The sequence below is a fragment of the Lepeophtheirus salmonis genome, chromosome 1, assembly GCF_016086655.4.
Source record: "Lepeophtheirus salmonis chromosome 1, UVic_Lsal_1.4, whole genome shotgun sequence".
NCBI classification, from domain to species: Eukaryota; Metazoa; Arthropoda; class Copepoda; order Siphonostomatoida; family Caligidae; genus Lepeophtheirus; species Lepeophtheirus salmonis.
The window spans coordinates 40,438,411-40,452,848 of NC_052131.2; the positions used below are offsets into that span (position 1 = coordinate 40,438,411).

Below are 14,438 nucleotides of genomic sequence, written 5' to 3' on the forward strand. Positions count from 1 at the left end.
ACATTATTAGAGTTGTAAAATATATGGCATTGGACGAAATCAATACTTTTTGTGGTTGCATCCTGAACTGTGATTTTTTTACTTTTAATAGCTATTATTTAATTTTTGAAGGGAGAACATAGAAGTATAAAGTAATCGTTAATGTGCATTCTCATGAAATACGGAAAGTAACACTGAGGATTTAAGTCTTTAGTGGAGTCAGATTAGAATTGAGGATTGAAATCTAAGTCATTCAAACCTTGTTGGCCTTGCTATATAAGGAGTAAGATTTGTGTTTATTTTCATAATCTTCTAGTTGCTCAATGCTAATCAATGAAACATCATGACAGCTAAGCAACTATTCTCCGAAACATTCTTCAAATTTTTCAGAATTACTATGTTAATATTCGATTACTTTTTATTAGACTACTGACAGGTCATATTTTTCACAACTCTATACATCATTGGAGTTCCATAAAATATGAGTGACCTTAACGCTTACAAGACTTTTTTCTAGTTAGCAATCTGTATTTTTTAATTTTCCATAGCTTTTATCATTATTCTTCCATTCTATAAGATTGAAGATATTAGTATAACGTAATCTTTAGTGAGCGTGCTTATGAATTATAGAGAGTACCGCTCAGAATTTGTTGGGTATTTATATATCAGTACCCGGATTGAAGCGGTAGAATTGAGGATCGACATTGGGGTAATTTCTGCTAGAATTTATATACAACTAACTCTATTTAATTGATCGTACTGATTAAGTATAAGTAAACATTGAACTACTTCAACTACTAACATCTCACTTAGCAATTTCCTTTCGTGTCCTTCTACATTCCTTCTTCTTCTTTAAAAGTGATTCTGAGTCGAATTCACGTACATTGAGTTCGAGAAAATAATTCCTCTTGAGCGCATTAACTATTGAACTCTCCATTATATTATTATTTAATGGAAACTCTTTGGCACCTATAACTCATGTATTTTGAGAAATCGTTTAAATATATTGGAAACATTTTTAACTTTACATTACTTTAAATTTGATCGCTTCTCCTATGCCCGTTATTGGTTAGATCCTAGCCAACTTTGGTCCTGTGACTTTGCTTGTACCTCTATACATTAAATGAAAAATAGGTCTTTATTTCCTTAGTCTTATAGTATATTCTAAATACAATCAAACGCAAAAACATAGCATACAATACCAATGGGTTCATTGATCTATTAAAATCTTATACAACTATTTATAAAACTTAAAAACTATTATAGAATAAGTAGAGTAATAAAAGTTAACTAATTCAACCGTTTGTCCAAATTAGCGACAAATGCTAATAAGGAATTATCTACTAACTAGAAAAAAAACTATCAATCTATCACAACGCAATTTCTTTGTTCTTTTGTTTATAAATCGATTAATTAATAGTAGCCTATCTCACTTTTCGAGAAAATCTATTTGACAAGGAGCCCGGGAAACAAACTTTTAAATTACGGGAAGGGATTATTAGATAATGAAGACTGTTATATTTAAATATTTATTTTGTATACTTTAGAAAAAACATAAGGTCTAAGGATGTTTATCCTACATTATTCTATGTCAAAATATATATATTATAATTAAACTATGGATTCCAAGTAAAGTTTTGAGTCCAAATTCTCATCTCTGACAATAATTAATCATCAATTACATATTTATTATTATGAAAATAAGTAACAAATCATAAATGTGTAAGTGAAAACTCCTCTTCTCTTTAGTGGGATATTCGAAAAAGGAAAAATTAAAGAATAGAATAATTTCTTCTTTCCCCACAGCTATTTTAGAGTGCGAGGCGTGCTTCATCAATCGACCATAATCCCACCTATTATATTCCAGTCTACGTCAGTAAAAAAATATCGGAGGACGTCTTATTAAAAGCAACATCTTGTAAAACAATGTTAAATGCTGCACCATTGTATCTCCTCAGGCTAACAGGGGCGTTTTGTTACTTGGTTTAAAACTTTAGTTTTACCAATAAATGTATTCTCAAATCTCATGCTCTTAATTTTTTTCGTTATCAGTAATTGTCTGTTTTTTTTGTGGATTTAACATAATTGAATGAAATTTATATTATGAAATAATTAAATGTAATGTTTCCTGTAGGCGTAAAACACAGGATCATGTATATTTAATCGACTTCATGATGAAAGGCTAAGAATAGTTTATTCCTGCTACTCACATATAACACATGGGCTAAAGGTTCCGGGCTTCACATATAAATGGTGCTATATATATTTTTTTTTAATTCACCTCCTTTTTTTACTAACAACCTTCAAAAGACAGCTGTAAAAATTTCATAACAATTATTTCTTTAGTTTCTGGGTTATTGTGCTAAGTGTGACACTAGTTATGATATTTTCAAAACAATGGATCAAAAGAAAAATTATTTTAATTTTTCACTGCTTCTTTATAGAAAAAAAATACCATTAAAACTAAACAATGACTTGAAAAGTGTTACAGAGACCTTTTTCATAATAGTCATCATCAAATAAAAAAATGATAGTTTTAAAAAGCCATTTTTGAACGAAGAATTTGCTTGTTTGTTAAGCCCGGGACATGTTTTAGGAATATGTGTAGCCATAACATAAAAGCAAGCTGGGATACTTTTATCAACATTGCGACAGTAAGATAAATGTATCCGTTGATATGAGTACTATAATTTATACAGGTGTGCGTGTCTAAAAAGGAACACTCCTTCAAATTTTACGCCATGCACTATTCGTGATTTTATTGAGTTGAAACCGGTTTATGCTTGGAGGCAGGGGTCTTGACTAGTTATAATCAAAACTCCAGCAAAATCTAAATAGCAACAGTGAAACAACAGCCGTTAATATGGACAGACGTCGAGTTGCAATTTTGGAACTTTCCACATGGGGAAAAAATCCCACTGAAATTGCCAAGGTTCTGAACTGCACCCGCGCCACCGTTTACAGCGTGGTAGCCAAAGGGACTCCTGAGGTGACCACAAGATCTGAGTCAATGCCTCGAAGGTTGGACGAAATGGTTGCTGCCGTGAAAAAGTATGTCGAGGACAAGAGAGGCAAGCTACAGTCAGCAGCCTCTCCAGGGAGTTCAACGTCAGCAGAAGGACCATGGACCGTCTAGTTAAGAAAGATCTTGGCCTTAAGGTCTACAAGAGAACCCCTCGTCAAGCCCTCAAGCCGTAAAATTTAAAGGAGTGTTCAGTTTTAGACGCGCACACCTGTATCAATTCAAAAAAGTGCTAAAGTCCTTAGGAGCCGCGGATTTTAAGGTTAACTGAACCTGATAAAAATTGGTTATTTGGTAACACTGATCATAAAAGACTGAGACATCATGACGTGAAAATTATTTTGAAAGAAGATATAATTCTTATTAACCACTTGTTGGACAGTTTTTCAGTGTTTTAATATTCTTGATTACTAACAAAAAATCGATGACAAATCAAAAAAAATATACATATATATTATCCCTATAAATTACCTTGGTCTTATTTTCTATGTGTCAAACATAAAAGCATACTATATCAATAGCTCACTAACTTTGTAAATTTTTTAGACGAAACATACATACACAAAAATTATATAAATAAACATTTTAGTTTATAATTAAATCTCTAAACTAAAAGACATGATTACTATAAACATGATAAACAGATAATGTATATTATTACATGTATTTTCTCTAAAATAGTGATAAAATATGTCCATATTTATAAAACAAACATTAAAATAATCCTAAGAATTCATATTAAAATATCAACAAGAAAAAAAGGGAAACAAGAGCTTAAATTTCAATGGCAATAAAAAAAAGACAACTATTGAACTTTTGAGGCGCAGAACTTCTTAAACTGTCTATGGCTGTGTATCAGGGGACGAAGAAACTTCCTATTGTCATTCGAACTTGAAGGGTAGTAGTGAATAGGATCCCCCACATATTTCGACAATAGACCATCCAGACCAGAGATTTTGATGGTGAATACTGAATACCTTGTAGCGGTCTCAATAAAAATAGCACTCAGTTCTTCCTTCCTAACTGGTTTGCCTTCAGTTAACATCCCAGCTATTCTAATCCTACAGCTGGGGAGAGAAAACTCCAAGGAACGTGTCATTGTTGGAGCAATAACGACATTTGATGTGACCCCGAATAATAGCAGAGGAGTTACGAACTTATCTAGATATGTTAAGGGAAATAAATTCATAATGCAAAGAGCAGGGCAGTCAGCAAAAGTATGTATTGCTGTATTAAATAATTTTCCACAATCTTTGCTAGGAGCATTAAAAAAAAGACATGTTTTGGAGATTTGAAATTGCAAAGTAAAACTTTTTTTATCTTTATGAAGTTAAGTAAAATCTATTTAAACAAATTAAAATAATTTCGAAACTTGGGCATTGTGGGTTACTAATTTGAATTAGTATTGTGTCAGCCTTATTTAGGACTAAAAACCGCGGTCCCATACAGTTAAATACCATTTGCCGATCCTTAAAGAAGGTAAAATGGATCCCTCGTGACGTCATAAACCGGTTTATTCTTATTCAGTTATATAATAGAAAAAATATATTGCCAAGTAAAAATATAATATTGACACTAAGAAAATTGCCCAAACAGATAAAATTTTACTGGAAGAGGGCTTTGAAATAAAATAAAAATTGAGATGCAGGTCTATTCAGCTTAGTTTTTTTCATTCTGTGCATTTTTTAAGACTCCAAAATAAAAAATTGAAACTTGTCACTATTTATGAATTTGTGAATCAAAATAAAGATAAGATGTTTTGTCCAAGGGTAAAGATAAATATGAATTTTAGCCATCCTCCTTTGTTGTCAAACAAACGCTATTCAAAAGGAAGAAAAAATATACAAACATCTTAAGAAATTGTGTGTATCTTAATACTTATTTCACTCTCTCAAAGGGAAGGTGATGATGATGCACAAATTATGAAGTTGAGTATTTTCATTTTTTTTTTTGGATTTTTTGCAATTTTTGCAATATTTTTTTAAACCTTCCCCTTAGTAAAAAAATATAATGCTTTTAATATTTTACATTATTATGCACAATAGACGTTTGCAATTTATACTATGTTTTTTTTTTCCTCTCGTTTTTGCACTCACAATATGTTATTTCATTGATGTGGAAACTTACGCTGTATTTTGTTGTTTGCTGTTGATTTTTCTGTTTTCCCCTTCTCTAATTAGTGTTTAGAACATTGATTGGTTAAATTCAAAATAAAAATGATCCACAATGAATTTTGAATATATAATTTCATAGTTTGAAATGATCTGTTTAACTACCAATTGAATTTGGAGCTTTTTCTGTTTTTTTATGAAGGAAAAGTTTGGAGCTACAATAAACGTAATTAGTTGTTGGATTGCTAATTTGTTGAACTCAGCCTATTTTTTCTCAAGCTGTGGACGATTTCCTACTATTATATACATATATCTCAGCTTCAATATGACATGTCTTCAGAACAAAAAATCCATTCGGAACCAGGGCCTTATGTGTTATAGAGTCTATCCTCCCATTTTTGTGGAGAGGAAGGAGCGGTTCAATGCAGATTCTTACATCAAACTTCAGGATAAGAAAGTGCTACTTTCGGCCAGAGAAAAGATCGAGACAACTTTGTTTTCATTCAAGACATGCCATCGCGTCGCTAAGACCCAGGCCTTCAACTTTCCGGATTTTTGGAACCTCAACATGTGCCCGTCTTCCTCTTCAGACGCGAACCCCTTGCACTACTATACGTAGACGCATCTAGAGGATAGGGTGCGTGCTACTCCTCACAGGAGTGTCCAGTCTCTCGAGGCTTCCATCAAGAAGGAGTGGATCAAGCTTGAGTCAAGGTCTACAATAGATTTAGGCCTTCGTACTGTGGCAATTATTAGAGCTGAGGGCTCAAATATCGAATAAAAGATGTGTCGAGCACTATTTTCAGATTAGTTCCAAAAATAAATGTCTTCAGAAAATCTCAAGTTGAAATTTTACTCTTGAAAAATAAAATGTGTACCGAGAGATAAGATCAACCCATTATATATATTCTAATCTTCAGAATCATCAAAATTGACCATGTCGCAATCTCGGACCACGGTACCAAAGACAATATTCCCTTTCTTATCCATATGATAGACCTACAAACAGAAAATGAAATTAGAGTCTGATTGACAACTTGCATGGGTAATGAACTCATCCTCATGGAAGTGCTGTGTTATCTCTTCTTCCCTTCCGGAAATCAACTCGGCCACCTCTTCACGTTGTTGCACCTTCGTGATTCTCAGCAAAACAGAAAAGACACAATTACAACTAGTAAATACTCTTGTTCTTCAGTTCCATAATATTATTTCACTCAACCTATCCTTCCTTCCATGAACTTAAAAACCCTATACGTGAAGTGCTGTGGACTCTCGGATTTGCTATGTTTTCTTAGGGCTCAGGCTCGTCTAAGTTTAGTGCCTCCTTCCTTCATTTTTATATTATTTATAAATGTTTATTAAGGTCCCTGTCAGCGTCGTGCAAGAGAACAAAAATTCCAACCTAGGTTAAGAAAAATAGCACTGGAGTATGTGATCATCAATGTCGAAAATGGACCTCGACTCTGAGGAAATTAGCCTTTGACGTCATATACAAATATCCTTCTATACATTTCTCGGACGTTGGTGCATTACATGCACATTAATATCAATGGCATTGTCAGAAGTGAGTGTCCAACGATTGTTCTCTACTATGAAATTCGTTTGAAGTGACCAGAGGGTATCTATGGAGAAGTATTCAATCCTTTTCTTAAGAGTAGACTGGGATATGTAAATACTTGTTTGTTGTTTTTTCTTATTATATAGTGTTTGTAAATATACATAATCGAAACGATATGTTTGTTTTGAAGATAACGTTTACTTTCAGTTTTTATGATAATCAAATTTATATTACTGAAGTTTCTATTACTCAAATACTTTTGCGTGTGAAACACATTGCAGAGTATGAGAGTGTTTTTATCAATTATCTTAGTAACTGTTTTGAAAAGTCAATCATAATACCAATGGTATAATATTTCACCATTTGGTAAGAATTAGCCTACTTTTTGAGCTTTTTAGAGGAGAGAAAATGAGAGGGATAATAGAAATTAAATTGTGATATATTTTTTTTTTATATAGTAGTGCAAAAACATATTGCTTTAGTTTTTTCCAAACAAAGTAAATTACGAAAAAAAATGTCGATTAGGGTCTTCATTTTTTTTTTTTTTTCGTTTCTCAATTTTTCCCTTCCTTCTCCCTTATCCCCCCCAAAAAAAACAAGAAGGAAGGAAGGAAAAATAAAAAGAGAAAAAGTAATTTGCAAAATAATTTAATTTATTTTCCGTTAAAAGAAAGAAGTCAAAAGTTGTTACATTCAAACTAATTGTTTTTTCACTATTTACGCCTCATTGCCCTTCTCTTTCTCACTGTTCCATATGTTTAATGTACATGGAAGAAGGATTGGAAGAAGAGGTACTCATGCTCCTATCTAAGAGACACACATTCTCGTAGTACAATGCAACTATGACAAATATGTTGAATATTTGAAGCTACATTTATAGATGACTACACATGTATATATGCCCAAGTCATTGAATCCACCTTAAATTACAGAAGCAAATACAAATAATTACACAAAACTATGTATTTATTACTTTCTACTCATACATATTTTGTGCACAAGAGAGAGAAAGAGAGAGATCGCACGGTACTTTCACTGAATGCAGAGACTGTATTCTTCGAGGCCATTCCTGGACAACAAAAAATGTGATAGGGAGAAGAAGAAGAAAAGAAAGAAAGAATTAAAATATAAAGAAGAAATAACTTAATTTTCAAATAAAAAATGCTCAAATGTAAAATGACATTATTATGTATAATTACGATAGTCTCTTAATACTCTCCCAAACCCTCATATATATATATATATATGTACAGGGTGGGTATCTTAAATTTGGAATAAGTTTAGAACTCAATAGCTTTGCAACCTCATATATATTTATGAAACTTTGCTCATTAGATTCAATACAAGATTAGATTAGAACAGTATAAGTATCGGGCCGTCAAAAAGTTTTGGAACATGACTTTAATTTTGCTTTAAGAGGTTTTGGTTAATTTTATGCAAAAGTTGCGTTTACAAAAAAGAACAACTGATGGTCTTCTTTTTGAACGCTTTATCTACCAAGTCTTTGGGATGAATATAAGAGAAAATGGAGCAAAAGAGGTAAGAGGTGGCTTTTTTAGCCAGTGCTGGATTTAGCAATTATGGTATTTTAAATCTCTCAATTTCTGTAGAACCACTATCAGGGGTAAGTTCAACAATAGTGAAGAAATCAGTTATTGTCATAAAAGCGGAAGACCGATCAAATTAAAGCCTGAAAAGCTAATTGAAGTTTTTTTGGAAAATCTGGAGATGACGATGAAGGGCTTGGCGAAGAAGCGGTCGATGAACCGTTCCACGGTGTGAAATACCATAAAGTAGCTGGTTGCAAGTCACTCCAGCATATTAAACGACCCTTGCTTACTCAACAACAACAACAACAATTACAATTTGATTGGTGCAAAAATATTTACAATAACCTGATGCATCATAGAAACCGAATTTTGTACTTATCGGACGAGGACACATTTACTGAAGATCCCGTGTACAATAGACAAAATGACCGGATCGTATGTTTTGGAGAAGTTAACTGCAATCTTCGTGAATTGTATACCACCTTACATCCGGCCTCAGTAATTATTCTCAGCATTGTTTCATCAAAAGTTCTCAAAATGAAGCCAATTTTTTTACCCGTTGGATACAGATTGACTAGGATTACTTGATGATTTGTCAAATAAAAATGTTTTCCTAAGTTCGTAAGATCACAAAGCAATCTAGGAAAGCCGATTATGGCTTTTTCCTGCACATATCGCAAAAATAGGGAGGATTGGATTGCCCAAAAAAAAAAAATTAATGATGTTCTGACCGAAGGACTTCTGGTCACCGCAGAGCCCGATGTGAGTCCCCTCAATTATAGCACCTAGTGAAGAATTGAAACCAAGACATGTAGACAACGTGACAGCAGTATTAAGTCCTTAAAGAAATTGGTTGAGAAAGAGTGGCGATCAATGTCGAAGCACTACGTTGTCAACGTGTTAAAAGCAGTTTGGGATCGCATGGAGCTTGTGATTTAGACTGAAGTTACTCAAATTCATAGATATTGTTCTCTAATGAATCATAAACAAGTTTTTTTTTTTTTTTTTTAATTCTCTACAATTCTATTTAAAGTCGCTATGTGTTAAGTAATTGTTCATCATTCACTATGTTCCAAGACTTCCTGACGGCCCGGTAAGTATACAAAATACTTGAAATGTTTTCCGAAAACGAACGCTGTACAGTTATTATTGTTTATTTTTGTGCCGATCGTACGCTCAAGGTGATTATTGAGTTTAGAAATCTGCCCAAATCAACTGTATACGATGTTGACAATGCTTTCAAGGAGTCTGATGGGTCGGGAAATCCTGCAAGAAAGACTCATGAGAGTAAAAAACTGCACTCCAGACTTCCTGAAGGCCCTGCAGGACATGAAATGTGGCCTCTTGGTTCGCCGAGTATGAAACCCTTGGACTATTACTCGTGGTTCGTCTTGGAAAGAGAGACCAATATACGTGCACATAACACTGTTGACTACTTGTAGACTTCCATTCTCGAGACAGAGTCCAACAAGGAATTCCTCATCAAGTCCTGTGCCAGGTTCGAGTCAAGTTGGAAAATGTGGTTGAAAATGGAAGTGATTGGTTCCGTGGGATTGACTTCACTATGGAACACTACTAGTCAGAGCAAAGATTTGTGAATTGCTAATATTTTTGGAAATTACTTTGAAATACCTTATATTATTTTTATTTTTTTGGATCCCCACCCTGTATATATGTATATATATGAGTAATTCCATGATAAACTTTCACGAGGATACGGATTTGATTAAAATTTACTCTATGGTATTATTGATCGGAGGCTACCTAAGAAAATAAATTTCAGAATTAGAAATTAATCCATCTCAGAGGTCTGAAGCCTTAAAGATGAAGAAATTATCATTTTGAGAAATATGAGAATAGTCATATGTCATAAACCAATGCCATTATAGCCAAGTATAATATTGAATTATTAAAAAACATGCAGTTGGGCGAATAAAATTTAGGATATAATTTTTTTGGATTATTTTTTTAAAATAATTAACCTATATAACTTTAATTATAACAAAAGTGTATATTGGAATGTTAATGGAATTGGGAGTAATGGTGTAATTGACTGCATTAACAAGATTTTGATTTGTATAAATCAAAACTTTAATCCCATTTCCATGAATTTTCTACTCTCCAGTTTTTTTTTTTTTGTTTTTTTAAGTAACAAGGGTTCTACTTTTAAAATTTAAAAAAGATAACAGATTCATGATTCACTTCTCTTTCTTTTTTTTTTCCAGAACAATAATCTAAACAAAATATTATCTAAATTTTGATAAGCTAACTGATACTTTTTTAATGTTGTATTATACTTGCCTATAATAGCTTAGGGCTAAAATATATCACAAATCAAAAATTTATCAAAATACCAGTTTCTTTATAAATAAAGTTATGATTTTTATAAATCATAACTATATGAATAACATTATTATTGTTTATACTTTCAATTGTACCCCAGTATTGCACAGAGTAATTAGAGGTCGGTTAAAATACATATTTTGCTGTAATAATATATAAAACAACTCTTCCATAAATCCTCTTAGTATTTCATAACTACTCAATACTTATATCCATTCATATGACGTGTTATATCCACAACAATGAAAGAATCATAATAAGAGTCAATTTATGATAATTAGTTGGAAATGATATTAAATTTATTGATATATACGCTTGCATTTTTTAATTCAATTTAGGATGATATTATAATAAATAGGTATTCTTCATATGCTATAGATATATAATATAGGTAAATTGCAAGACATTATCATGTACAATTTTATTGGAATTTATATTATATTTCGACAATAAAATTATTGAATGATGAATAAACTTGCAATGAAATGGCCCATTTAATATACCCAGCCTACAGGTTGTACAGGTGAAGTGCTGGGCCCAAATCAATTTAAACTCTACCGTCACCGCATTTCTAAGCATATATACCCCTTTTATAATATGCTAAACACACCTGTGCAGGTGAATAGCTGGGCCTTTATGTAGGTCAAATTCTTTCGTCGCAGATTATCTCAGCATTAAACAAAGCAAATTTATATCCTTAGAAATAAAATAGGTATGTTATATACTTGTATTCATTATCATTTATTGGACTAATTAAGTAATATATACAGTATGTCCAAAAATTGATGGGGGTTTTTTACAAAAATCATGAAATAACCTAAACAAGTGATTTTTTTGGTGAAAAACTTTATTTACTTCCAAATATGACGGCATTTAAGCTTAATACATTTTTTATGCGTTTTGGCATCCCTTCATACAGATTATTCAAAGTATCTGGATAAATTTTTTCTCAAGCTTTTGACAGTTTTTTTTATTCCTCCTATGAAGTTGTGTATACATCCGGGATATATAAGGGATGGATTGTGCATAGTTCGTAAACTATTTAGCTGATGGATGTAGATAACACAAGGGAACAATTAGAGGGGGAAATTGTGTACAAGGAAATTAAAACAAATAAAACTGCACTTTGAGTGCAGAATCCAAAACTGATCTCAGTTTTTCTTTCAGTTGTCTAAATCTTGACATATCTGGAACTATAATAATTCAGAATTATTTTCGTGGAGAGTCATTTTTTACCCATAAGACAATCATTAAATTAAAAATACGATTAATAAAAGTAATTTAAAGTGTTTTATAATTACAAAAGTATTTTTATTGATTCTTTATCTTGTTCTGAACTTGATATATTTCCTTTTTTAATGTAATAAATGATAAAAAATGAAACTCTTTGCTAGATTCTTATAATTCCTTCTTCTTCTTTTTTTTTTTTGTGCAAAATTTCCACTCTAATTGCTCCCTTGTGTTATTTACATCCATCAGTGAAGTTGTTTACGAACTACAATCTAAAACGCACAGGTCTTTCAGACAATTTTTGATCAAATTCATCATGAAATAGAGTTCAAAACTCACAGTATCTGAAATTTCATTTTTGAGTTTTCTTATAATAAATGATTTGAGATACAACATTTTATTCCAATCGGATAAATAGAAAAAAATAAAGAGCAAATATTCCATGGAATAACCGATTTACACAAATGTACAATACATGCAACAGCTTACATAAAATTCTGTGATAGCTACACTCTCAAACAATCTATATTTATCTATGATTTATAACTTGTAAATGATTAGCGTTAAACAAATCAAGCTTTTTAAATCACTAATAAGAGACACACACTATGACCATATGACTATCCCATGATTTATATATAACACTCCGAAATCGACTATAGAAGAATATATTTGTCTAATTCTTCCAAACTATTGAACTATTCTATTTCATTTAATACTTAGGAGGGGAAAGTGACGAAACGTGGCTGCTAGCGAGATAAAATCTTTTTACTTTATGAATCTACACATTTTTCTTTATGATCTAGCTTTTTAAGTTGATTACAAACACAAAGTGTGTGACATTTTCATTAGGTAAATTCATAAAGAGTGTGTATTTAATTTCAACAATTCACCTAGCCTACAAAAGAGTCAACTTGTAGCCATGAAATTTTTGAAGTACTTTTTCATATGGCTAAAGTAGGAAATTATTAAATTTAAGAAACTCTCACTAGGTATCCCCAACCTCAAAATTACCTTCTTAACTATGGTATTGAGTTAAATTATTCCTAGTAAGGCTATGAGGTTTTTTTTTGTTTTTTTTTGGCAGAAAAGTTGAGAGATAAAATGAAAATTGATTTATGATCTAAAGAAATTAACGGCTAGCAAATCACTTTCAATATAATTCATTTGTATTATAATATCGAAATATTTTTATGTATTAAGTTCATTCTTCGTTTGCATCATACTATTCAATTTTTGTAATTGAAATTGCATATAATGATTCACTTAAATGTAAGACAGAGGGTTTTCACGTTACGTGACCATTTTTGATGTCAGCCATATGGTGGTTCTAAACATCAAAGTTTTATTAATATTAAGGAAAATAATAATCTATTAGATGTGAAAATGGGACCAACAAATAAGATGACTTAAACCTGTCTATTGATATTTGTTGTTCACTGTTGTTGGTGGAATAATATTACTATTGTTTTTCTAATAGGTAACCATTAGTAAAAAAACAAGAATTGGCTTTGAAAGGAAATAAAATTATTTATTTAATTATTATTGGATCGGAATTAAGTAAAAGTATTGAATACTTGAATGGACACTCAGTTGACCGCAAACCTACGCCTATGATATTTTTTCCTAAATCAAATATATTTTCTTTCTCTATGTTAATGTCAAAAATTTGTTATGCTGAATTTAATGAAATTTCATATCTATTCCATTCATACTTTAATATGTGTTATATATGTATTGTGTCCCACAAAGAGATAATTTCAGCCCTATATCCTAATTTCTTCAAAAGTGATGGTAGATTATGCGCTTTGACCTTTTGTGAGACTTTGACCTGAAATCTTGATCTTGATTTTTTTGATCAAGATTAAACATTTGGTGTCAAACTACATACTGAAAACCAATTTGAGCCCCTGTAACTCAGTATGTTCTAAAAATTATTGTTGAATGTGTATTTTTAACGTTTTGTGCTACCTTGACCTCCCAAAATATAATGGCCTCTTACTGTATCAGGTTAAATCAAAATCAATTAGTAACATTTGATACAGAAGTATCCTTCGTTCCTCAATAAAGACCACTATGAAGGAGTGATCACTGATCCTCTTGAGTAACAGAGACATATGCTTCACTACAACGTGGAAGATCCTTAATGGGTTGGTATGTCTCTCATAGATTGAAGAGGTTGCCATAATTTTGTAATTAAAAATGAAGAAGCAGAAACAGACTCAGGGGAGAAGGTTTTCAATTCTTTGAAATTAAGGAGATTTAACTTTAATACTAATTATATGAGAACCTACTCCAGGAAACTAATGCCATTCACTTTATTTGTGGAAAAACGGATTCTTAATGTCCCAAAACATAGTGTGGATGAGAAAGATGATTGACCGAATAGAAGTAGACATGGACAGCTGATACTTTTTCTTTAGTCATTATCGTAGAGTAAGTCCCCCTTTTTATATCTTCCATATTAAGCCATTTTTCAAAAACTTACTTTTAAACTTTCTAGTAAAAAGCAAACCTTATTTAATTTGGGGAGGGATACAACCCATCCAGCCCACCAACTGCAGACCCCCTTGATAGTAGATCATATATATTGATCTAAGAAATAACAATCACAATGTAGTTATATTTATGGAATATTGCAGGTG

General features: G+C 31.7%; 1 long non-coding RNA gene across 1 annotated transcript; it reads right to left on the reverse strand.

The window, feature by feature from the left end:
• Positions 1-3,649: 3,649 nt before the first annotated feature.
• Positions 3,650-5,336, reverse strand: LOC139906978 (uncharacterized). The gene is made up of 2 exons (XR_011783261.1): positions 5,129-5,336; positions 3,650-4,162 (listed from the first exon to the last, which is right to left on the reverse strand). It is a non-coding gene; the product is annotated as an uncharacterized lncRNA (long non-coding RNA).
• Positions 5,337-14,438: the final 9,102 nt, after the last annotated feature.